Source organism: Monodon monoceros, unplaced genomic scaffold, assembly GCF_005190385.1.
Source record: "Monodon monoceros isolate NGI ecotype Baffin Bay Population unplaced genomic scaffold, NGI_Narwhal_1 Super_Scaffold_11, whole genome shotgun sequence".
NCBI classification, from domain to species: domain Eukaryota; kingdom Metazoa; phylum Chordata; class Mammalia; order Artiodactyla; family Monodontidae; genus Monodon; species Monodon monoceros.
The window spans coordinates 140,541,907-140,566,103 of record NW_021703767.1 but is presented as its reverse complement, the minus strand read 5'-3'; the positions used below and the strand labels follow the sequence as shown (position 1 = coordinate 140,566,103).

At 42.0% G+C, this 24,197-nt stretch overlaps 1 protein-coding gene across 4 annotated transcripts in view; it reads left to right on the top strand.

Moving 5' to 3' along the window:
* THRB (thyroid hormone receptor beta) overlaps window positions 1–24,197 on the top strand; it is a 394,175-nt gene that overhangs the window by 149,218 nt on the left and 220,760 nt on the right. For all 4 annotated transcript variants that reach the window (XM_029213969.1, XM_029213970.1, XM_029213972.1 and 1 more), the window contains one exon: window positions 18,854–18,925. The gene's annotated coding sequence lies outside the window, so the exon portion shown is untranslated. The remainder of the gene's footprint in view (window positions 1–18,853; window positions 18,926–24,197) is intronic.

Genomic DNA, 24,197 nt, shown 5'->3' with positions numbered 1-24,197 from the left:
AACTAAAGCAAGGCGAGGAGGTAAGAATGGTGGGGAGTGGTTGCTAGTGTAGGATGTTTTTTTTTCAGAAAAACAAGTGGCAGAAACGAGAGAGAAGTGTATGAAATGATGCATACAGTTAAAACATATTCAGTCGGCACAGCACGGCTTGTAGTGCAAAAGAACAGCCAGCAACCTAAAAGTACGTCATTAGAGAAGTGCTCAATAAAGTATAAACAGAAGAAGTCCAAGGGAATGCTACGTAACCCATGTAGAAGGAGGAAGTACATTTGAATATATCAGTACGGGAGAATTCAAACCAAGAGCTGAACAAAGTGAGCTGGAGAGATTCATCATACGATCCTTCTTCTATGTGTGCAAGGAACATTTCTGGGAGGATAGGCCAGGCTCTACCGATGGTGGCAGCTCTAGGAAGACTTCCTTTCCATGGTATTTTTTTTAGCTCCACATAGGTTTTATACCTATTCTCACAATAAAAGAGACAGGAGTGCCAGCACTAGAACAATGTTAAGACTGAGGAAGTCACCTCACCTTTCTGTTCTTCCCTTTCCCCAACTGTAAAAGGAGGCATTTGGGCTTCCCTGGTGGCGCAGTGGTTGAGAGTCCGCCTGCCGATGCAGGGGGCACGGGTTCGTGCCCCGGTCCGGGAAGATCCCACATGCCGCGGAGCGGCTGGGCCCATGAGCCATGGCCACTGAGCCTGCGCCTCCGGAGCCTGTGCTCCGCAACGGGAGAGGCCACAACAGTGAGAGGCCCGCGTACCGCAAAAAAACAAACGAAAAAAAGGAGACATTTGAGCGAAATGATCTCTAAATGTTCTTTTAAGCTCAGAGATTTAGAGCCTGAAATATTGGTGTTTTTGATATATTATTTTCTACTAAGATAGAAAGAGAACAGAAAAGCAACTGGGAGAAAAACAGACTACAGCATTGATTCTGGGCTACCAGCCCATTTGCTTTACTTCAAACTCCAGGCCAGGTTCCCCAAACCAAGTAAGAGCCTTATGTTTTGGTTACATTATTGACCATAGGTCACTGAGAATAGTAGCTAGTGCTGAAAATTTTTAAAACATGAACTGCTGTATATTGCCAAAGGATAATTTATTCTTTACCTTCCTGACTGGTCCATCTGCCGACAAGAAAGGCTTTAGGACTGTGGCCATCAGAGCCCGTCTTTGCTGTGGGACATCCGGCCTGAGTGCAGGATGAGGAAAGCCTCAAGCACTCTCGGGTTTGTTTTCTTCTGTTTGCATACTCAGTTGACACCGTCATAGCTGACTCAGCCCTTCTAATGACTTTGACCATGAATTCACATTGGGTTGAATTTGTATGAATAACATCATCTTTTTTTAAAAAAAATAAATTTATTTATTTTATTTTTGGCTGCGTTGGGTCTTCGTTGCTATGCAGGGGCTTTCTCTAGTTGGGGCGAGCTTTGTTGTGATGCGCGGGCTTCTCATTGCGGTGGCTTCTCTTGTGGCGGAGCACGTGCTCTAGGTGCATGGGCTTCAGTAGTTGCGGCTCGCGGGCTCTAAAGCGCAGGCTCAGTAGTTGTGGTGCACGGGCTTAGTTGCTCCGCAGCATGTGGGATCTTCCCGGACCAGGGCTCGAACCCGTGTCCCCTGCATTGCCAGGCGGATTCTTAATCACGGCGCCACCAGGGAAGCCCTGCATAACATCATCTTAAAGCAGTAGGGTCAGAGATATTTATTGCCTAAGGATTCAAAGTGTTGCCTGAGTCTCAAAACCTTCTTTTAAGAATTTATTTCACTCAGCAGTAGTAGGAGCTCAGGGTGCTTGAAAAGCAAGCAAGAAAGGACCATTCCTTTTTACATCCCTCTGGAGGGGCCATTGGTGGACCCATGGCCACCATTTCTGGAGGACTGGTGTTCTGTGGGATCTTAGGCGCCCTCCTGCAGCCTGGACCCTATCTGTTCTTATCACAGGAGCCCACAGTGGACTTCAAGGGGTCCATAAGCCTCCTAGGACTGTCTGTAGAACCGTGCAAGTATGCAAGGGCACCCTCTGGAAACAAAGCAAAGCAACAACAACTGCAAAATTGCCCACATTAGATTCCCCAAGGGACGCACGACCCAGAAAAGATACGCAATGTAGTCAGTAGGCGTTTCTTTAGGCTGTAGAAAGACTGAGAGGGATATCTGGAGGCACGTTCTGTGACACTATGAATCTCTAGTTCTCCAAAATTGTATTGAATCCAAATGTGCCCATGCAAGGTAGACTGTGTACAACGCTAATGATCAAATAAAGACATTGACAATTAAAAAAAAAGGGAGAAACACAAAATAATACTATAACATGATCAGATAATCGATCATTATCAGTATGTTTAGCTCTAAATTATATACTCATTTTCTGAGAATTATGTAATTCTAACTTGCTGACAGACTGTTTTAAACACTGAATTGGGGAATTCCCTGGTGGTCAGTGCTTAATACTCTGTGCTTTCACTGTTGAGGACCCAGGTTCGATCCCTGGTTGGGGAACTAAGATCCTGTAAGCTGCGTGGCACAGCCAAAAAAAAAAAAACTGGATGAACTGTTTTACTCTCTTTTAAAAAAAAAAAAAAGATCAGGGACCCATTTGCTGTCCACGTGGCTGAAGATGGCTCTCAGCTCAGGCATCCTCCCCCAGTGCAGGTGGTTGCCTAGGGCACCTGGGCAAGGATGGGGAAACAGACTCCGGCAGGGTGATCTAAAGGAAGAGGCTGGAGCTTAAATTCTGTCTCTCACCTACTTGCCTGTTACCTTGGCAAAGTGATTTGGAGACTCTGAGCTTCAGTTTTCTCATCTCAGAAATGGGCCCAAGCATCCCTCGCTGCTCTGGTGTAAGGTGCTAACATCCTGGGCTCCAGAGACCCTGGCCTCTGAGAAGCAAGTGGGCAGCCCTGACACGTCCTTGTTAGAAATGCAGAATCTCAGGCTCCACTGAGACTTACTGAGTCGGAATCTGCATTTTAACAAAGTCCCTACAGAGTCTAGATTAACTGGTGTTTAAATTAGACTAAAATAAGATTTGTTGGTGATGTGTCTGGAATTCAAAACGGACGAAGTTTCTAGTCCTGGTTTTCATCTCTTACATCGCACTCCTCTGACTGCTTCACCCGGAGGTGACTGTATTTCCACAAGGCATCTTTTATTTTTTGTTTTGTTTTGGTTTTATTTTTGGTACGCGGGCCTCTCACTGTTGTGGCCTCTCCCGTTGCGGAGCACGGGCTCCGGACGCGCAGGCTCAGCGGCCATGGCTCACGGGCCCAGCCGCTCCGCGGCATGTGGGATCTTCCCGGACCGGGGCACGAACCCGTGTCCCCTGCATTGGCAGGCGGACTCTCAACCACTGCGCCACCAGGGAAGCCCCATAAGGCATCTTTTAGAGAAGGATCCGCATACAAGTTGCAGAACATGCTAGCAGCTGCAGCCTAGTCTAAACCAACCCCCACACGAGCCGACCTAGGAGGCAGAGTATCTTCACTTTGCCGTAGGTTGGAGAGAACTAGAGCGGGCAGACAGTGTGACGGGCTGAGAAGCAGACCTCGTGAAGCCCTTCATGATCACAGACTCCTGGGACAGAGGTCACCAGAGCTACACCTTCAAGCCAAGTGTCAAATACAAACAAGCAAACAGATAAAAGGAAAGAAATTATGAGAAATATTCCCCTCATCCCAGAAAGCAGCAATACCAGTCACAAAGCAAAAGGTTAGGAGTTTCCAGGATAAACCAGACTCCTGTAGACATTAAGATGACTGAGATTATAGAAACTCCCCCAAATCCCCAAGCTGTCCCTGGGGTCTGTGTATGTGTGTGGTGTGTGTGTGTGTGTGTGTGTGTGTCTACAATGTGTGTGTATATGCAGGGTGTGTGGTGTGTAGGTGTGTGTGGTGTATGTATATGTGTGTGTATGCTGTGTGTATGCAGGGTGTGTGTGTATGCGGTGTGCATCTGTGGTGAGTGTGTATGCAGGGTGTGTGGTGTGTATGGTGTGTGTATGCAGGGTGTGTGTGTATGCGGTGTGCGTGTGTGGTGTGTGTATATGTGTGTGTATGCAGGGTGTGTGTGTGTATGCGGTGTGCATATGTGGTGAGTGTGTATGCGGGGTGTGTGGTGTGTATGGTGTGTGTATGTGTGTGTGTATGGTGTGTGTATGCAGGGTGTGTGTGTATGCGGTGTGCGTGTGTGGTGTGTGTGTGTGTATGGTGTGTGTATGCGGGGTGTGTGGTGCATGTGGTGTGTGTGTACAGTTTTGCACATCCTTTCTTCGGTGGAATGTTCTGAGCCTCACTTCCCAGATGACCCCGCCCCCCAAGTAGGCCCTACTCTCTCATAGGGCTGGGGAAGAATTCCAGGGTGGAGAAAATACTGATTTTGTCTCATGAAATCTCTGTTCCCCACCTTGTTGTCTTTTTTGGCCTCACTCCTAAATGCTTCAATGTGTACTTCCTAAGAACAAAAATAGTGTCTTACATAACCCAGTTATCAAACCCAGGAAATTCAACATTGATATAAATACTATTATCTAATCAACATTCCATATTCAAAATTTATCAATTGTCCAATAATGTTCTCGGTAGCAATTTTTTCCCAGTTGGGATTTGCTCCACAATATTCTGTTGCATTTAGTTGTCATGTCTCCTTACAATGAAACAGGTCCTCAGCCTTTCTTTGTGTTTCTTGATGTTTGGAGGATACAGGCCAATTCTTTCATAGAATTGGATTTCTGATGTTTCCTCAATGTTAGATTCGGGTGATGCCTTTTTGGAAGGAAAACCACAATAGTGACCTTGTGTCCTTCTCAGAACACATGAGGTCAGTTTATTCCACTAGTGGTGATGTTAGTTTTGATCGCTTAGTTAAAGTGCTGTCTGCCAGGTTCCCCCCCGGGCCCCCCCCCCACCATAAGGTTACTACTTTCCTCTTTGGAATTAGCATGTTATTTGGGAGGAAGTATCTTGAGACTATACAAAGACCATTTCCTCCTTAAATTTTTACCCACTAGTTTTAACATCCATTGATGGTTTTCTAACTCCATCGTTCCTTCTGTATTTATTAGTTGGCGTTCTACCCTGCGGAAGAACTTTTACTTCTCTTCCATTTATGCATTCACAGATTTACGTATATCAGTGTGGACTTATGGAGAAACCCGTCCCCCTTTGATCTTGAGCCTTCTGTGGTCTCTTCCATCCAGAATCTCTGAAAACCAGCCTGAGCATCCAGAGCTGGGAGCTGCCTGGGGTGGTGCCACCGGAGGTGGATGCACAGGAAGTCTTCACAGCCCCAGGGGATTCGTAATCTTGGTTCCAAACCAAGGTCTCTATTTAACCTGGAAGTTTGGCTTTCTTCACTTTTACTCGCAGGTTGACGCTGAAACCCCTTCTCTGAGAGCAGAAACCCAGATAGAACACAGCCATGCTCTCTTCTCCTCTTCCATTCAGGCTCCGTTCTCTCCCCTCCAGTGTGTCTGTTCCAAAGCAGTAGTAAATGTCTCAGCCTAAGGACTGGAAAAGGCCCCAAGGTGTCTAAAAGTTTACCTTCCCATTATAGACCAGAAAACGCAATGGGTAGGCCCTAGTGACCCTTTATGCCTCCTGTTTCTCCAAAGTAAACGAGTTTCTATCCATTTGGTGATAGCATCTGAAATTCCTTTAACACTCTTTATTTAGGAACTTTAATTGAGGGCAAGGGCGTAAGACTGCCAACCGTAGGTGGTGCCCCAACCACATTACTAAGAAACTGTTTTTAAAATTTTAGCAGAGTTTAGTGAGGGATTGGGGTAGCTTTGTTGCCAAAGTCTCAGTATTTACAATTTGCTTCACGGACTTGCTTTATTCGATTTTGTTTTAGTTAAATTAAGGAATAAAAAAGCAAATTTCTTAATTGGTTAAGTGGCTTGCTAGTAACAAGATTTTATAGGAGTTTTTTTCTTTTTTCTTTTTATTTTGTATTGGAGTATAGTTGATTAACAGTATAGTATAGTTGTGTTAGTTTCAGGTGTACAACAGAGTGATTCAGTTATGCATATACGTGTATCTGGTTTTTTTTTCAAACTCTTTTCCCATTTAGGTTGTTACAGAATATTGAGCAGAGTTCCCTGCGTCACAGAGTAGGTCCTTCTTGGTTATCCATTTTAAATATAGGATGAGTACATGTCAATCCGAAACTCCCTCACCCTTACCCCCTGGTAACCGTAAGTTTGTTCTCTCAGTCTGTGAGTCTGTTTCTGTTTTGTAAATAAGTTCATTTGCATCAGTTTTTTTTTAGATTCCGTTTATAAGTGATATCATATGATATTTGTCTTTCTCTGTCTGACTTACTTCACTCAGTATGACAATCTCTAGGTCCATCCATGTTGCTGCAAATGGCATCATTTCATTCTTTTTTATGGCTGAGTACTATTCCGTTGTATACATGTACCACATCTTCTTTATCCATTCCTCTGTCGATGGACATTTAGGCTGTTTCCATGTCTTGGTGATTGTAAACAGTGCTGCAATGAACATTAGGGTGCATGTATCCTTTCAGACCATGTTTTTCTCTGGATATATGCCCAGGAGTGGGATTGCTGGATCATATGGTAGGTGGGATGTAAATTGGTGCAGCCACTGTGGAGAACAGTATGGAGGTTCCTTAAAAAAGTAAAATTAGAGCTACCATAGGAGTCTTCTTTCTGACTGTATGGAAGTATCCATCAGATATACAAAGTCAGAGAAACAAATGATAAAACAGATTAACCTATCTTTTTCCTCCCTGAATCTGCCAGTGCAACAATAAGCCTTTGGCGGTATCCTATACTGACCTGGTATGCCGGCTAAACTAATTGTGACTATCCTGTGGTCCCAGCTGGAGGACAGTAGCCTCACTTCGTTGTACTGCCTTCATTCCCTTTCAAATAGCTGTAGAGATTACTCTATTGCTCACTGTCGCCAGCTGGATGCCAGTAGTTGCTGTAGGGCTGGGGAACTATGCCAAAGGGAACTCATTCATGTGTGTGACATTTACGTTAACTGAGTGGGCTTTCAGATCGGTCATCTAAACCTTTAATGTTATTTATAAGCTACAGTATTAAACTCGTCCACACAACCCACATGAAAAAAATATATATCAGAAAAAGAGGTTTTTTTAAGTTGGTCTTCCTTCATGAAAATATGTTCAGAGGGTAAGAGCCCATGTTTAATTCTTTTTCTTTGCATAAGATTTTTCTTTTTCTTTGCATAAGATTCACTGAGGCGTCCAGTCTTCCTGTTCTCCGTGTTAAGTTAGAAATTTAACTGCTTAAGTTGTCATTAAAAAGAAAGTGGACAAAGTTTCCAGATATTTATGAGTCAGCAAATGAACAAACTAGAATTTATAAAGAAATGCATCATTACATTTTTCACAATAGCTTTCATCTAGCTGTAAACGCAGTCCATGCGTACAGTGGAAATTTTGAAAAAAAAAAGATAATAAGAGATAAAAAGAGATAAATAATAAATAAGAGTTAAAAAAAGATATTTAATATTCACTCTTGATTTCACTAGCTAGTGTTATAGCTCCTCAACATTTTGGAGTGTTTCTTCCAAATCTTTTTCTATGCAAATATAATACATATATGCTTTAAAATGGTCAAATTCATATTTTGTATGTGTAGTTTTTCAACCTGCTTTTTGCATTTAACATTTTATTGTGGTTATTTCTCACACTGTGATTTGTATTAGTTTTAATGGCTGCCCAATTACTTTTTAAAAGTCTTCCCCGCAGTTTGGGACTTAGAGACTGCTCTGACGTCATGCTACTAAGGCAAATATACTTCTGTAGACATCTGTGCATGTAACTCTTAGTTTGCATTTTTGGTTATTTCCTTGGCAGCATCCATGCTCTCTTGGGGCTAAAGCAGAAACAAAGCCCAGGCTCCCCGTCCTAGGACAGAATTGATCCATTTCAGCCCTGTTAAATTCCTCATGATCCTTTTCTGCTAAAGGAAAGACAAGTCATGTTCACATCCCTCTTTACCCACAACCTGTCCTCACAAAAACATTACCAAAGTGGACCATGGTGCTTGGCCCAAAACATATTTTTCTTTCTTTGGGCGTGGAAGATAAGCCAAGATGGCAACTTGCCCAAAAGTGATCCAAGAACCTTTTGTAGGGAAAGTTTTGTTCGATAGGACCTGAGAGGATGTTTTAAAATAAAAGTTTTATTAAGGCGAAATGTGTTCCTGGGTTAGAAAGATAAGGTTTCTTCTCACATGCCTGGACTAGCTCCTTCCAACATGTTTGCTGGTTCTCCTGTAGACACACAACTTCAGTGACCTGAGAAAGACTTTACACCCTGAAAAGAAAGATAAAGGAAACTCAAGAACATGAACTCCTTTATCACAGAGATGCACAGAGATGCTCACACCATTCTTCATTGTCAACTGTAGAACCCTTTGTTCCTCTTTCAAAAGTGTCTTTGTGTTTCTTGGAATGAGCTGGCTCTCTCTCTCCCAGCTGTCGGAAATGCAAGAGAACTTCATGGAAAGCAAGAGTGTATATTGTTCCCGAAAAGGTTAGAGGTGAGCTCCCGTCACATGGTCACTGTCACCATCTGCTCTCGCCGCAGACATTTTTGCAGTGATGGGACCACAAGTGTTTCTCGTACAGGTATTGAAGTTCCTGTTCCCAGAAAAGCAGGGCCTGGCAACTTGGGAGGACCTTTCCTCTTGTGGCTCTGCCCTGACTGATTTACTATGTGACTTTGAAAACGTTTTATGAGGGCTTGTTCTGGAAAAGATGATGACAGCTTATAAAGATACAAATACCATAATAAGTAAACATAAGTTATAAAGGATAAGAAAAACCAAGAAGCAAAGGAAAACAGGGATAGATACTAATAATGAGCTGGAGATTAGGTTAATATGCAAATATGTACTGTTGTACATTTAATAACTTTTTACTGAGTGTCTAGTATTTGCCAGGAACTCTGAAACACATTTTTCAAACTTAGTTGCAACACGTTAATGGTCCGTGAAATCATTTAAGTGAGTAACCACCGTTTTTAACGGAATGGGATGTGAAGGGCTAGAATAGAATACAATAGAAAATATCAGAGGTCATTGCACAAAGTAAGGATATTATTTACAAAAATATAACTGTACGCTGGGTCATGATACAAAGTGTATTTCTTACTGTAGTCGTAGTAAAAAGAAAATTTGAAAACCACTGACATGTGGGTATGCACAAATTTAGGGCTGAGTTTTCTAGAAGCCAATGGGAATAGGGAAACGTTATTACCATTTTTGCTGCTCATTTCCTACAAGTATGCAGAAGGAAAAAATTATTTTTGCTATCCTTCACAAAGAGAAAAAATGAATAACATACTAAATAACCTCCTTACAGAAAACCCTGGTAATTTAAGGCTATTTCTTTCAGCCTCCCCTCTTCCTCCCCCCCATATAAATAACAGCATCACTCTACGCTCTACAAGATGTCTGAAATTTACCCTGATGTGTACTTTAGGTCCTATCACGCTCCTTACCATGTATGTCAATGTTCTTATGAATGCTAAGTAGGAAACGGGTGATATTTCTTAAAGTTTTGTAAACAAAGTTATTTTTTGAAGCAAAATGTAGATACATTCCATTAAAACATACAGTAAAATGCATACATCGGTTGTAGTAAAAATGATGGTTACTTACTAAGGTGGTTCCAGGGACCATTAATGTGTTGCAACTAAGTATATAAGTCATTAGCATACAGCTTGATACATTTTCACAAATTATAAACACCCATGTAACCACCATTTAGATCATGAAATGGAACAATTGACAGGAAGGAGAAACTCTCCAACTTCCCCCCTTCAGTCTCTATTCCAAAAGACTGAACTTTCCTGAGTTCTAAAACTACAGATTAATTTTGCTTTGTTTCGAACTTTACGTAAAGGGCTCATGTAGAATATATTCCTGTGTCTGACTTACTTTGCTCAATATTATGTGAGACATTCCATCAGTTGTGATTTATATATTTCATTGTGGGCATATATCCGTTGGTGAATAGTTTGTTTTCAGCTTTGGCTATGATGAGAAGTGCAGCTATGGACATTTTTGTACAGGTCTTTTGGTGAACATGTGTACACATTTCTGTTGAGTTTGAGGATGAAATTGCTGGTATATATATATATATATATATATATATATATATATATATAAATTCAGCATGAAGAGATATTATAGTGTCTCAGGGCATGATCATACATGTGCATCCTTGGGCCTGGTGAAAATCTACCTGGAGATTCACCAGTGTTTCAGTAACTAGTACAAGCACACACGTGTCCTTTTCAATTCCTTTGTCTTATTTTTATTTTGGAAAATTTGGAAAATATAGGTAAGTATACAGAATAAAATTTAAATCACAATAACCCAGCCACCCAAAGATGACCACTTTCAGCAATTAATTGTATACCCTTTGAGCCCTTTGCCATTATAGATAACACTACGTGAACATCTTTTTCACTGAGGCTTTGTATATATATATATCCATAATCATTTATTTAAGATAAATTCTGGGAAGAAGAAATGCTGAATAAAGGACGTGGGAAACCTCAGGCTTTGATACACTCACTAATGTTTTACTAGTTGGATGAGTAGGGGTGTGGGGAAGGGCACACAGAAAGCAGATGAATGTCAAAGAAGCCACAGGTAAGAAAGAATATACTAGCACCAGAGGACTGGCAAGAAAGCCTCCAAAGATTCTCTGCTATGAGGATTCTGTAGTACCTGTTCATTTTTTTTTTTCTTTTAGAAAGAGGAAATAGTTTTTAATTCTTTAAGAAATAGCTTTCTTTTGGTAGGTACCACTGAATTTGGAGCTATATAGCCTTTTACTGTTTGTTTTTACAGTTATCTGTGTTGCTCCAATTCCAATTGTGTGCACTCGGTCAAAAGAATCATTGCAAAGTTCTCTCTGGTCTGTAATCAGACGAACAGCCTCAACGCCCGATTCTGCTGTTGCTCCGTCGTGAGTAGTGGTTTCCCTGCCGTGCTTTGTTTGCAGATCCCCCGGAGGTGGTTCTCCAGAGGGATGAATGGCATCTTTGTTCAAAGGGGCCAGGAGAGAGAATCATCTAATTCTACCAAAGACAGGAGACAGTAAACCGATCCTGCGTTTCCATTGCTCTTGGAAAAAGAACAGTAAATGACAGCAAAATTGAATAACGAGATACTTGCACGGTATAAATGACCCAGCGGAAGAGATGTGATGAGAAGGAGGGTGAGGATTTGATCTCTGCCTTTCAGTTTTCAGTCATTGTCAACCACGAAGTACAAAAATTGGCTCAGCAAAACTTAGTTTCATCCAGGATACTAGACGGAGAGCCAAGAGATTTTTTTCTCTGCTAAGTTGCCCAGGATTAATTTTTTGTGGATTTGTTTACATTGGTGAATAAAGTCAGAGCACTTTATTTTGCTACGGTTGTGCTTTTCAAACTGTGGGTTGGGTCCTATTCGTGGGTAATGAAATCAATTTCACAGGTTATTACTAACTTTTCTTTAGTGAAATAGTATATAAAAAAGAATAGAATAGCATAGTGTTGAATGGAATAGAAAATATCCAAGTACATCACATAAGCAAGAATACTATCTTATGGGACTTATATTTTAGTTAGCTATACATACACACATCTAAATATATGGGCATATGTTATAGATTAAAACAAACTTCTCATTATGGGTCATGGTCAAATAATGACTGCTAGGAATTTTTTACATTAGAGATTTTTTTTCTTCTCTTTTTTCTGGGAATATTTTTGTATATACACAATTTTCCAAAAGTTGTTTCTTTGGAATTGAACAGATCAAACTTTGGGGTTTGAGGTTGAGGGGACCAGGAAACATCTTCATGTTAATATAGACAACAGTTACCTTCTTGTTGATCCAAAGTACAAGTAGAAAAAAACCTGGCTTATCTGAATCTGTCTTTATTATGGTTCTATATAGAAGGCAACTCTAATAATGACACCTCTTTTCCAATGTCAGATGGAAAACACCCAAGGTTAGAAAACTGTCATGGTGGCATTCAAATACCAACCCAAGGGTCAACATATTAATACTCTGAGAAAAGGATGGCTCATGGTAACACGATATACCTACTCGCCGGTGATTGGAGTTAAGACTTTACCAAACAATGAAGTCCCTGATTATGATGACATGTGCTGATTTTAAACATTTACTATGATCATTCAATAATAGAGTAAATTTTCATGTATGCAAAACTTTTCCCCCTAATTCAGCTTCATTCAGATCTGTATTTAATTGCCTTGAGTTAACATTAAGCGGACTCACAAACTTGGGTAAGATCTAGAAGGTGGCCCAATTGTATGTAAGTTTCCCATGTGTGGGAAATACGCATTTAAGTATGTGTATACAGATCATACGAGTATATAATACCTTATGCTAAGTGATCCATTCACTGGTACTTCATCCTTATGAAACCAAAGAACGGTCAATACAATAAATAAAAACAGTCACTCTAGAAAGCAGTCACTCTAGTGGCTGCCTGAGGAGCTGTTTCAGAGGGGTGTGGAGGTTGGGTTTGGACTCAGCAGTAAGGAAAGATTGCGTTTGATTAGTAATATCTGTGATGACATGGAAAGGGGACAGTGGTGATATACGTGCCATGTGTTTATCTTGGAACTTTTCAATTGAGTGACTCTTTACGGTATCTTGGAAACGTGAGTTGCTTCCTCCATTTCATAGGGGAAAGAAAGGAATAGCAGATGGAGGTGGCCCAGAATTAAACCTTTTATTTATTTTTTTCTGTACCCTTTTTTAAAAATCGGGGTATAGTTGATTTGCAATATTATATCAGTTTCAGGTGTACAACACAGTGATTCAATATTTGTATACATTGTACTTCATTTACAGAATTAAAGCTTTTAGTATCTCTTGATCTTGTTTCATTTCTGTTCATATTTATCTAGATTATTTTAGATAGTGTCTTACAAATGTTCGTGTCTGTTTACCCCTTTCCATTCCCATTGCCACGGTTACATTTTTGATCCTCATTAAAATGATTAGTAGAGGAGCTCTCTAGATGACTGTCCTGCTTCTAGTGTTCACAGTGTTGGATGGGGTCAGGCGTCACGGGCTCCACTGAAAACCATGTGAAAGCTCTGTCCCATCTCTCAGAAAACTGAACACTTGCACAGACTCCTGCCAATGTGTTCAGGAGGGTCGTGAGCTCTGTGAGGTCTACGCTTAATTACAGATGCCTAGTCTGGTTCTCTCCCTCCCATCTACCCCTCACGTGTTTATCAGAGTAATGTTTCTAACACACACTTTGGATCATATTACTATCTTCTCAGAACCGATTCATTTCCCGTTGCCTTCAGGACAGAAGGAAGTCCAATCTGCTTAGATGGGTCTCCAAACTCTTTTTTTTTAACCAAAATATATTTGGCGTATTACATTGTGGAATGTCTATAACATGTTACACTGGCACATTTATATATAGTAAGATAATTGCCATTGTAGGGACAATTAGCACCTCTGTTACGTCACATAGTTTTCTTTTCAGGGGCCCCAACTCTTTCAAGCTCTCACCTTTGTAGCCTCCTTGCCCCCCTCTTCTCCCCTGCACCTTCCTCCCAAATACACAACCTCTAAACCTAACCAGAACACTTGGTCTTTCCCTCCATGGTTCCTGCACTTTGCTCCCACGGGTGCTGCTACCTGAATATCCTTTCCCACCTATTCAGGCCCTTTCTAACCTTCAAGCCCAGTGTCTGTTCTCACTCTCCTTTATTTCTGCGGACAGAGCTCTCAGCGCCGATGAGTGCCTTGTGGTGTCCTGCCCGTCATGGTGAGGTGTGTGCCTATTTGCCCTCAGATCCCTGCTTGCCCTTCCCTGGTGTGACTGACCTGACGGGGGAGATAAGAAGGATAACAAGCCTAGGGAATTGTGGGGGTTTTTGCTAGACTTTATGTGTTTACTCTCTTTATATTATATAATAACCTGCAAGAAAGTAACTGAGAAGGCTGGCTAGCAAAGGCAAATGAAAGGTGGAAGGCATATGAGATGCAAATTATTGGAGTTTGAAGTTACAAGTCAAAAAAACCCAAACCCCCCCCCCAAAACAGGGCTGTCCAGGTTCCTGAGTCTGGGGTCAGCCTTGGAAGGCCCTGAGGGAAGAGGGAAGCCAGGTGTTCCTTTCTCACACTCAGACCATCTCTCTGATGGCAGATCGTCTCCTCTGGGGCTTCAGCTCCTACTAGGGAGGGCTTCTGAGCTGTCAGCTCCTGCGGGGTGGCCCTGTCCCCTGGGCTCCAGCACCGACACTTCTATGCTTTGTTCCTGTTGCTCAGGGACTTTCTGCAATGACTGAGTTCCTGGAGGGCTGCTGCTTCCCCGTTTGCCTTCGCGTCTTTCCTTCTGTGTGATCAGTTCCCTGCATTATAGCCCTTCTGTTGAAATCCTTACGCTACTTTATATTTTCCTAGTTGAACCTTGACTGAAACAGCTGGCATTTGGTGGATAGTTGATGAGTCTGATTGCCTAAATTTTAAACTGTCTTCTATGGGGACATCTGTTTTTTGAGAGAGCCAGGGGTAGGTCCTATATCGGTTATATCTAGTACACAACAACATTTTGTACAGTTACCTGGGAAAGTAACCCATTACCTCAAAACTCAATGGTTTGAAACACTTGGCATTCATAGGTTCACGAGTCTGAGGGTTGGCTACTGGCTGGTCCTTTGAGTTCCGGCTGGGCCCACTCGTGCATCTGTGGTCAGCTGGGTGGTTCTGTGTATCTTGCCTGGGTGCTGTCCTATGTGTGGGCCTTGGCTGCTCTGGGCTGATCTAGGATGGCCTCGGCTGAGGCGTGAGTCAACACCACTCTGTGTTTCTCAGCCATGACAGGCTAGCCCAGGCATGTTCTCATGGCAGTTACAGAGGAGCAAAGCAAACACATAAACATAACAAGAACTTTTTCAAACCTCTAGATGGAACATACCTGCTAACATTCCATTGGCCAAAGCAAGTCACCTGAGCAAAGCCAAAATCAAAGGGGGCAGGCATATCGGCTGAACCTCTTTAGTAAGAGGAACTGCAAAGTTACGTGACAAAGGGTAGGGACAGGGAGGGCTGAAGATGTGACCGTGAACGCAACGCAGTCAGTCTGTATCAGGCTCCACAGGTTTGATGAGAGAGCCGAGACCAAAGAAGTAGAGAGATAGGTGACATTAATGTATCGCCATAATAGTAACCCCTTTTAAATGAAAACTTTGCAATAAAATACACGTTGTGTATTCGCTGTCTTGTTCTGTAGAGTTCATTTGTACATAGTTACAGACTGAAGAACATAGACCAAGTAAAGAGCCATTTATAACTAACATATTAATAAACCAAGCTAAAGGGACTTTATTTATCCTTTAACCTTCAATTTGCATTAATTGGGAGCAGTCGTGGGAAATGGGGCCAACCTTACCTCAGGTCACATGGCTTAACAAAATGAACTGTTTCATACCCAGAAATAAATGCCTTCCAAATATAAATATGAATCAGTTACAAAACAGAATATTTTGAGTACAAAATAACCACACTGTTAATATATTTATGTCCCAATTAAAAATGTGTAAGGAACACACATTCTGGGCTAAAGTTGTCCCAGGGAGTGATGCTCATTTTTGCTTTGAATCTTGTGTAAACAAACAGGGCAGCCTCCTTTGAGCCATGAGCAAATCCACGGCTCCCTGTTTTCTAAAGAGAAGAAGAATTAAAAATGGGAATGTTTAAGTTGGGAAAGGTCTGGGGCTTGACCTTGCTGCTTTAAATTTCATTCCTTCCTCCATGACTAGGAAATCACTTTGAGTTTGTCTTCTTGGAGAACTCTAATTTGGTTTGTTCTTGGTTTGAGCCACACCATGAAAGAGATGCTGTCTGTCTGTATTATAGCAAAACTTGGAAGCCACTTCAGTGGCACTGTTTTCCAGTTGTCTTCTCTGCTGTTTTAATCTTTACACCTGAGCGTGCTCTCAGTAATTCACAATGAAGCCCATGACATCCTACTGCCTGAGCGAGAATCCCAGTTAGCTTTTTCTCACTGGCTTTGGGCATAATTTTAAATCTTTCTCCGACTCTGAACAATGGGGTTTCCTCATCTGAACAGTGGGGTTATTAATAATACCTACCTCATCTGATCATTGTGAGGATTAAATTAAGTGAAATTAGGTGAGAGAATTAGCATAACCCAACCCACAAAATGTGCTTAAGAAGTGGTATATATTAAACTGCTTATTGTTACTAATTATTATGTGAGAATGTTTAGGTTGTTGTCACTGAGTCAGATTCATGTATATTCTTCAAAGTATGAATCAGAATTATACCTTTAAAAAATAAGTTGAGGTTCAATATTGTTTACATATAAGGCACTGTTTGTTTTTAGGTATTAGTGTCAAGGGTAGCGGTGCATATCTATTCACATTTAAAACCACAACATTTACAAACACAAGCTTCTTTCTGGCTTGTCAATTTAGCCTTTGAGAACGCTTTTAGAAAATGCTTCTTTTTTTTTTTTTTTTGCGGTATGTGGGCCTCTCACTGTTGTGGTCTCTCCCGTTGCGGAGCACAGGCTCCGGACGCGCAGGCTCAGCGGCCATGGCTTACGGGCCCAGCCGCGCCACAGCACGTGGGATCTTCCCAGACCGGGGCATGAACCCGTGTCCCCTGCATCGGCAGGCAGACTCTCAACCACTGCACCACAAGGGAAGCCCGTTTTTTGTTCTTTTTTTTAATTGAAGTATAGTTGATTTACTATGTTGTGTTAGTTTCTGGTGTACAGCAAAGTGATTCAGTTATATTTTTTCATATTTTTTTCATTATAGGTTATTACAAGATATTGAATATAGTTCCCTGTGCTATACATTAGGACCTTGTTGTTTATTTGTATATAGTAGTGTGTATCTGTTAATCCCAAACTCTTAATTTATCCCTCCCCCTCCCCACCCTTCCCCCTTTGGTAACGGTAAGTTTGTTTTCTATGTTTCTACGTCTGTGAGTCTGTTTTGTACATATGCTCCTTAAACATATTGGTCTTCAGCCTTAAAATATTAAAGCTTCCAATGTTCTTGCAAACAGTACAGTGATACTGACAACTTGGGATTTCAATATTTACGACAAAAGCAAGAGGAGAGAGACTTTGAAGGAAACAAATACAACCTCAAAGTCTTCCTTAATGTTGTCTGAAAAGGGAGGAAAATTAATAATAGGCAGATCAATTTTTAACAAATATGTTTTACCTTTCAATACACTGACTGTCCACTCTGCATGGAACCATAGTAGAGAAGACAGAGCAGCATCTCGAGAAGCTCAGAGTGGAGCTGCAGAGAAAATTTGCACACGCACACATACATATGCGCACGCACACACGTAACCAGCACACAGTTTAATGGTATGACAGGTGCTTTCATGGTGTTAGGTGGAAAGGCGGTGACTGATCCGAGACTTAGTGCAGGCAGCATGGTCAGTTCACACACATGATGTTGAGAGTCCAAGTGTGGAACGATAGATACACATATGTAGGTTCATATCATATAGGTGAATGAAAAACACACAAGCACTGTTCATTGTCCTGGATACTCATCTTGTATGTAAATGTTTTAAAAAAATGTACTGGCAAGATACAAATTCATGGTCTGGCCTTGGAATGGGTTGTCAAGGAGATTATACCTATGCTCTATTTTATTTAAAAAAAAAAAAAGAAAAGAGGGGCTTCCCTGGTGGCGCAGTGGTTAAGAATCCGCCTGCCAATGCAGGGGGCACGGGTTCGAGGCCTGGTCCGAGAAGACCCCACATGCCACGGAGCAACTAAGCCCATGCGCCACAACTACTGAGCCTGTGCTCTAGAGCCCGCGAGCCACAACTACTGAAGCCTGTGTGCCACAACTACTGAAGCCTGCGTGCCTAGAGCCCTTGCTCTGCAACAAGAGAAGCCACCACAATGAGAAGCCTGCGCCCCGCAACAAAGAGTAGCCCCCGCCCACTGCAACTAGAGAAAGCCCGCGTGCAGCAGCAAAGACCCAGTGCAGCCAAAAATTAAATAAATGAATAAATAAATTTATAAAAAAAAAAAAGAGCAGATGGGACAAAATGTTGTCAATGGTCCATTCTGGGCAGAGGGGACCCAGACATTTGTCCTGCCAACCTGTGCTTCCCTATGATCTCTAAGTTTCCCACAAGAACAACTACAACTGTGGGCCCACAGCCATGGAAAAAGCAGCCCCTCGCTTGCTGGGCAGACAGACACTTGGAGACGTCGTCTGCCGCAGGAACAGATGCCCTGGTTTCTCCTTCATCTGTTTACACCTGGGGGAAGAGTCCCCAACATCACCGCACTTGACACCATATAGACAGCTCCGTAGCTTCCTCTCGGGTCCCCCATCCTGACGTCTCACAGGGGCACAGCCCCGGCTGAGATTTGCTGGGACCTATCCTGGGAACCATCCTCTGACACCCAGCTGGACCCTTTTTAGCACAAAAGTTCTAAATTGTTAGATTCACATTTGCCTTTTAGTCCTCTTCCGAGGCTGGGAATCCAAAACCCCGGAGTCCTGTGCAGAAAAGTAGGTTCTTGGGATCCACAAACATTGTCTCATGCCTATAATGTGTTATTACAATCCTTGTGTTAAAGTCCCTTTCTCTGAAACCAGCTCCCCTTTGGAATGAGATTTTATCTAAGTCTGTTTGCATGTATTCAAAATCAGAGACAGCTCTGAAACCAGACCCCGTTTAAACATAGAAAGAAGAGCAGTGGTGAATTGAGCAAATGTTGGGGGAGTTTTAAAAAAAAAACACACACATCTATTTATCTTCTTGTGTTTCCTTTTTTCCAGATCTGCGTTTTCCCTCCCATTGGCCGTCCTGCGTGGGTACCAAGTTCCACACGGGATTTCATGGATTGTCAGGTCAGATGTTGGGCTTGACTTGGCTGTTTGCAGATTCGTGATTTTATGATCGCCGCTTTTCAGCATTATGGGAAGGATCTTCTGGTTTATGGCATTGCTGCGGTTGTTATTTAAGACGGTTTTGAACTCTGTAGGTGTTCAGGAGGAATATACAGCATTCGATGGGTTAAAAACAAACATAATGGAGAGAAGGACGCTTCAAATTCATTTGGGGGGAAAAGGAGTAATAATTGGACAGAGAGAGAAAGGAGCCCATTTTTCATTTGTTATGTGGAAAAATGCTTGATGGAGGACCACGGTCCTCTCCAATCTCTCTTTTCCTTGAGCGCTAAAGAAAGCAAAAGGATCAGCTCACCCTTGGTCAGAGCAAGTCAGGTAGGGCACGTGCACCTGTGCAGGGAAGACCCCCTTCCATTACTGACAAGCCCATACAACTTCCCTCCAGTCCCCAGATGTTTGGAAATATCAGGCAGCCTGTTCAGTTTGGAACACTAGGATGTCATTTGGAGCCCAGTTTGTTTACATTATTATAACAACAGTTGCAGTTTGTCTCTGCAGTTAGGGTTGTGTCAGCACTTTCCTTTCTGTGTTTATTATTTTTAGCAGTTTAAAAGCTAACCAGGAAAAATGGCTTTCTGGCGGCGAGGTGACATTCCGGCTGGGCCAGGGTCTGTGGCGTCTATAGATGCACTGGCTGGCTGTGGAGTCGGGCCTTTTGAATGCTGCCTTTGTGCTTCCATCGCCAGGGCCTCTGGCCTATTGTCCAGCCGCCTCAGTTGAGGTGGCACTATCTGATTGTAATCGGTACTAATATTACAGTGTTCGGTGCCCAGACCCTCCCCAGGGGCCCCAGTCTGGCGGCCTCTGTCTCCCAGCTCTCTCTCCAGGGGACCAATCCCAGCTCTCATATCAGAAACGCTATTTGTAATTTATAGAAGGTTCCAGGGAAAAGGATCGGTAAGGATCGGCTAGCCCTGCAGTTCTCTAACTTTTTTATTTTATTTTTTTACAAAGAACCCTTTACCCAAATGCAATCTTCCAGTGAAACGCAATTTGTAAGACCTGGAAAAGTACAGCTGTTCTCTTTGAAGGAGAGAACCCCAGTTTTCAGCCTCCACTCCACCCACCCCCAATCAAGGTAGCTTCTCAGGTCCACTCCCCCAACAAAGAAACCTACGACTCCTCAGAATACTTGCACACTGTTTTCACAGGGCGAGCCCCTCAATTTACAGAGAAGGAAACTAAGAGGTGATTTTATAGATGCTTAAAACATGAGACATTAGGCACTAAAAAAGTACACTGCATTCATCCATTTTTATTTAGTTCTAAAAAAGGCACAGCTAATCTACCGTAATAGCAATCAAAATAGTGGTTACTCTGGGGAGAGACCAGATTGACTGGGCAGGGACACAGGGAATTTTTCTGGGGTGATGCAAATGTATGTCTTAGAAGTGTGGGTTACATGGCATTTGTCATAACTCGTCTTCTTTTTGCTATACATAAATTATACCTCTGTTAAAAAAGAAAAAGAAGGAAAATAAAGCAAAAAAAAATTAGCTGTTTTGTGAATGAAAATACTGAGAGCTTCCTGAAATACTGAAAATACCGATGGTCTTTCTTAAAGCTATGTGCACTCTTTATTGAGTGGAATCTGTGGTCATTATGCAAAGCTGCAGAAGACAAGAGACCACGCTGCTTTTCCAATTATTGAACTTTCTTTGTTCAATAGTTACCAAAACCAGAAAAAAAAAAATCTCAGAAAATTTCAGACAACAGAACCCCTGAATACCTTCTGGGGTCTTCTAGCCAGTAATGCAGCTAAAGGATGATGTATGGGATTCCTGGCGGTGGAAATCCCAAGTACAATACTTGATTCATGCATTACTTTGACATGTACTGTTGGTAATGCTCAGGAAATTGTTCATAATTTTTTAACCTTTGCTCCTTCATCTGAATGCTTTTTCGGGACCTGTGAAATACAAGATTGCTTTTTCTATATCTTATCAGAGTTGAACTTCTGGTGACAGGTTGGAATTCAGGCCTTTAGTGACACCTCTATCCTTGCAATAAATCATCTGGACCCTTTAAAAATGACTTTTCTTCCCCGGAAATACTTGGAGCCAAGCCTACTAGAATTCTGCTATTTGTGTGTTTTAGAAGTCCGGCAGTAACATGGAAGGTCATTATTTGGGTTGAAATGCTGCTAAGGCCCTAAGCCCGGGAAGATAGGACCCTGTGGCCAACTTGCCCTTTAGAGCCTCATGAGGAGAGTGGGCTGAGAAGAACAAGGAGAATGCTTTTGAAAAGGAAGTGATGATAGTGTTGGGGGATAGTAAGAGAGGGCAAGTGAGGGTCTCGTGAAGCAAGGGCAGAAAGGATTTAAAGATATCGTTGTCCCTCCGTATCTGGGGGGAGTAGTTCCAGGACCCCACAGAGACCAAATGCTCAAGGCCCTCAAGTGCATAAAACGGTGTAGTACAGTCAGCCCTCCTTATCCGTGGGTTCTGCGTCCACGGATTCAACCAACCCCGGATTGTACCCGAATGTTCCAGCCTCTGAGGCTGTGTGACTTTTCTTCAAGAAGAACAAACTGCTACTTTAGTGATTTCCCAACAAAGGGCCAAGATCTCTTTCATTCACAAAATGGATCCACATGACCAAAAATTTAGTTCACTAATGAAGCAATGGCAAAACAGAATCATTTGTAAAAGGAACATTTTTTTTTAAACCCACACATAGTGCACTCTGCCTGCACGGACACACAAATGTCCTCATCAAATCAGATTTAATTCAGCAAGGTTTATATCCAACCAATTTAGTTTAATGTGCATAAGAGCAGAAGTGAAATTGCACGGTGGAAGAGTTTGAACAGAATTTGCTTTTTTGCAATTCAATGCCCATTTGAAAGGAATTGTTTCTTCAAGTCATTTATTGAGTCAACTTATCCAAATGGCAAGTACCAAGAAGAATTGTAGGACTTCTCCATTCCAGGGACTTGGAGCAAGTGATTCTCCCGGGCCCAATGTTCTTGAAATGTACGTGTGTGTGTATGTGTGTGTGCATTCATCTACAGGTCAAGGAGCGTTTGGAAAATGCAATGTGTGTGTAGTCAGATTTCAGTTATTTGTGAGAATGAGAGTAAAACATGAATAACTGAAGTCCAATCAATGGATATATTTTCCTGTTGACTTTTAAAAATTAGCAACCTGGGCGTTTTTAACCCCTGAACTGCTTATGAGGTCTGTGAACAAGTGGGAGTATATCCTGATTTGAGTTTTATCTCCTTCTTTCTCCCTCAACTATGTTTTCTATTGGTGCTAGTGGGCTAATAACAACTAAAACACTGGATGAAGGAAAAATAGCAAACGCCTTAATGTGCATATTATTATTATTCTCAGTTTCCAGACAAGGAAGCTGAGGGTAAAGGTTGAGGAGCAATGCCTGAAGATTTTGCTGTCATAGTGGCAGGGTTGGGCTTGAACTCAGATCTTTCTGTCTGTGAGCCGCTGTCTTAGGAAGAGAAGCAGTGGATTGAAACTAATCATCATATTACACTGGCTGGAGCAGAAATATACCTAAATTTGTGGAGAGAATAAACTACTATTTTGGGCCTGCCCATAGCAGGAAATCTTAATAACAGTGACAAACACACAAAATTTTATTTTTTCTCCAGGGCTATTGGGGGTGGTTCTCTTATCATCAGGGACTCAGGTATGTTCTATCTTTCTGTATTTCTATTCTTAAGCATATGACTTTATCTTCAAGGTTCCTTCCTAGGTCAAGATGACTGCTGGAGCTCCAGCCCTCACACATAAATTCTAGGCAGCAGGAAAGATGGGAAGAAGGGGGCAAAGGCACCCATTTCCAGCTGGCTTTCCTCTCTAGGAGGGCTTCCCTGAATTCCCACTTCACGGCTTCTGCCTACAATCTCACGTACCGACTCCTGGTTGCAAAAGAGTCTAGAAAATGTAGTGGGTACTTTGCATCCAGAGGTGAGGTGAGATTTGGTTGTAAAGGAATAGAATGAAGGCACCTAGCAGATTGGTCACAATCAGACAGCTATTAAAGGCTTTTCAATTTTGGAGAGACATGATCAGGATGGTGCTTTAGAGGAACTGATCTTGTAGCCAACTGGTTGATGGATAAAAGGGGGAAAAGTGAAGGACTCCAATCTGTAGTGATGAGTTTTGTATTACTGAGGTGGCACTGGGGACAAGAGAGATCAATGTGATCCAATTTGTGAAGAATGCATTGACCAAGGAGAATGTATTCATTAATTAGCTGTGCAATTCAAAACTAGGTTTCAACAGACACACACACACGTTTGTGAGGTGTGTGTATGTGTATAAAAATACATAGTGTATACATATTCATATACATGTATGTATATGTGTATGAATGTGTATGTGTATATGTGAGTAAATATATATACATACACATATATATATGAATGGAAACCAGGGAAAGGCATTTAGCTAAACTTCTAGGAAACAGGATCCAGATAAACAAAACAGTCTCGTGCTGTTTTCATATGCAGAAAATTGGCTGGAAATTTAATGATGCGGTCTATTGACAATAGATAAATAATGCATAAACAAATATATGCAGGCATACACACAACACAAACAACATAAAACTTTTCTAGGGCTCCATACCACCAACTGCAATAATTTTTAAACTTTGGCATCACTAAACAAAGAAAAGGGAAAAATTAAAAGGAGCTAAATTATAAACTTTTAAAGGAATAAGAGGTGAAGGCATTGTAAACATAACTAAGAAGTTATCCTGAGAAGCCAAGCTAGAGGAAGTAGGAAAGTCAGGGTGGAAAGAAAAAAAACCAGTTTTTCTTTCCCTCTTCTCTCTCTCTTTCTCCCTTCCTTTCTTTCTTCCTCCCTCCCTCCCTCTCTCTCTCCCTCCTTTCTTCTTTCCTTCCTTTCTCCCTTCCTTCCTTTCCTTCCTTTCCTTACTTCCTTTCCTACCTTCCTTCCTTTCCTCCCTTCCTTCCTTTCCTTCCTTCCTTCCTTCTTTTCTTCCTTTCTCCTTCCTTCCTTTCCTTCCTTCCTTCCTTCCTTCCTCCTTTCTGTCCTTCCTTCCTCCCCTTCCTTTCCTTCCTCCCCTTCCTTTCCTTCCTTCCTTCCTGCCTCCCTTCCTTCCTTCCTTTCCTTCCTTCTTTTCTTTCTTCCTTCCTTCCTTTCCTCCCTCCCTCCCTCCCTTCCTTCCTTCCTTCCTTCCTTCCTTCCTTCCTTCCTTCCTTCCTTCCTTCCTTCCTTCC